Raw genomic sequence first — 2768 nt, 5'->3', positions numbered from 1 at the left:
TGACTTGAAAGCCCTCTCTCCTGGGAGGAGGCTGTGGCCCCCAGTGGCCCCCTCCTTCCTCCATGAGAGCCTGGCAGGAAGGCCTCAGGCCGAGCCCAGATCAAGCTGCTGTCTTGCCCTTCCCCAGGCCCAGGGCTCCCCAGGCCCAGGGCTTCACAGGCTGCCTCAGACCCCGAGTGGCTCCAGGAACCTCGGGGGCCACCGGGCCTAGGCCCCAGGCAGCGCCGTGTCAGAGGTGACCGGTGGAACGCCAGTGTTATGTAAATAGCGGGGCCTGCCCGGCAGGCGAGCTGGCGGGCTGCAGCCATCCATCATCCTTGCTCGGCGGGGCGGGGGACAGACACGGCACCGCGCGCCTGGCTCCAAACCTGTTTGTTTTCCCTTTGTCTCCCGCGTTTCTGGCCGGCTGCGGCTGGCTCCGGGTTTTGTCCTGCTGGCCCCCTCCCTCCGGAGGACGGGGGGCAGGGAGGAGATTCGAGAGGCTCCCACCGCGGCATCCCTTTGGGACTTCAAAGGCTCCCCCAGCATTGTCTGTGCCGGCGGGCAGTGGCCCTGAAAACGTGATCAGAGGCGGCCGGTGTAGGGCAGGCCCGGCCCGCGCCCTGCGCTCTCGCTGGGGCCCGTGGATTCCTCCCTTTGCCACCAGCACCACCCTGGTTACAGCGCCGCTCCCCAGGCCTCTCTCCTCGCCTTCCTCTCCCCTGGCGTCCCTGCTGGGCAGCCCAGCCCGCTGCCCCGCTCCGGCCCCCTCTCTTAGCCACAGCCTCACACCTTTCTCCTGGCATCGAGCCGCCCAGAATGTTGGGAGCTGCAAGTCTCCACCCTGCGTATCACCCAGGAGGATCTGAAGCTCAGCGAAGGGCTGATGGGAGCTGGGACAGATGGTTCCTGGACATCTGTTTCCCACGCCAGCGCTTGCTCTTGTTCCCTTCTTTTTTCTCCATCCTCTGCTGGTAAAGAGAACCGGACTTTCCCCCGAGGCTTCTGCCCATCCCTTCCTTCCACTTCTTGGCAAAGTGTAGATTGGACAGTTCTGTCCCCCAGACAGTGGGACGGAGTCTGGCATCCCTGGTCCCGAAAGTCAGTCCTAGGTATGTCCATTCTCTGGAGCAGGACTTGGCAAAGTTTAGCCCATGGGGCCACATGTGGCCCACTGCCTGTTTTTGTAAATAAAGTTTTATTGAGACACAGCCACGCCCACTCGTTTTCATATTGGCTGTGGCTGCTTTCACTCTACAACGGCAGCACTGGGTAGCTAAACAGAGGACGTTTGCCTGCAAAGCCTAAAATACTTACCATCTGGCCCTTCGCAGAATATGTTTGCTAACTCCTGCTCTGGAGGCTCTGGCTCCTGCCTTCTGCTCTCTCTCTGTGTGTGTTTTTAATGGTAATACACAAAACATGAAATTTAACATTGTCACCACGTTTAAGTGTACAGTTTCCTGGCATTCAGAACGTTCACAATGTGCAACCATCACTCCGCCCTGTGCTCCTGTCCCTCTTGTCTTTCGAGGGGCCGGGGCGATGGTCTGAGAGCCCTGTCCTGAGATTGTTGGCTGCTTGCAGCCCTGACCTGCTCTCTCCTCCTCTCCTCAGTCCCACCTAGAAGTCCCCGCTTGGCCTCCCCCCGACAGCCACAGTTCCCTCGGGCTCTTGCTCCCGGCATCCCCTGCGTCTCTATCCTTCGCTTTTAGCCAATCCTCAGATCCACCCTTTCCTCGTCCATGAGGTGAGCAGAGTATCTACTTTGCAGGGTTATTGGGACAGGTGAGCGAGTTCATGTCGTCCAAGGTGTCTGGCCTGGGGCCTAGCAAGTGGAGGAGCCCATGTTCCCTCCTCTCCCTGGGCCCCCAGGGAGTCCCCCACCCCCGCCCAGGACCTCTGAGTCTGACTTCTTGGAGCAGGAGAGGCTCCGGGGGTGACCTTTCTGAGCACCAGTTTCTCCATCTGCAAAAGGTTCCTGACCACCACGCTCTCCCGGCGCAGGCCTGTTGCAAGTAGGAGCCAGGATGCTGGGGGTGCTGCTGCTGCTGCTGCGAGGGAAGCAGGAGGCCATGTGGTGGGCACCTGCTCTGTGCAGGGGCAGGGACCAGGCTGCTCTGACACGTTACTGGTGCCGTGAGCTAATGTGGGAGCCAGGTTCCGAGCCCCGGAGGAAAGGCAGGCAGGGGGAGAGGACAGGGCGGGGGAGGAGGGAGGAAAGGAAGCCGTGCAGCAGGCGGAGGTCTGAGACGGAGCTGCCTGCGTCCTGGCACCGCTCACTGGCCGCCTCTCCTGCTGCCGCTGCCGCTGCCTCCCTGTCTGTCTTCCTGGGCTCCAGGCCTTTCCGATGCCTCCAGCCTTCTCTCTGCATCCCACTAGCTTCCCTTCCTCCTCGCCTTCCCACCACCCGTACTGCGGCACCCCAACTCCACGGTGCTCTCTCCTCCTCTCTCTTTCTCTCTGTCTCTCTCTCTCTCCTTTTCATCTACTCCGAAGGCTTTACTTTACTTCCTTGTCACCCTAATTGATTGCATTAACCTTTCAGCGTATTGGATTTCCTCGGCATCGTGCAGAGAGCCCTGCACAATATGCTTATAATCTGAGCCATAATGGACAGTTTGCAGTCAACAAGCCCCTTCTCCCATCGCTGCCATCGGTCCCGTGGACGTCTCTCTTGCCCAGGCCACCGTGGCCACTTTCCCTGCCAGCAGGGGTGGGGCAGGGGGACAGGGCTAGAAGGAAGCAGGCACCGCTTAATGCCTCCGTGCATTTCCCTGCCTCTCCCC

This window comes from Myotis brandtii, unplaced genomic scaffold (assembly GCF_000412655.1).
Source record: "Myotis brandtii unplaced genomic scaffold, ASM41265v1 scaffold410, whole genome shotgun sequence".
NCBI classification, from domain to species: Eukaryota; Metazoa; Chordata; class Mammalia; order Chiroptera; family Vespertilionidae; genus Myotis; species Myotis brandtii.
Note: the sequence above shows the minus strand (reverse complement) of the source record.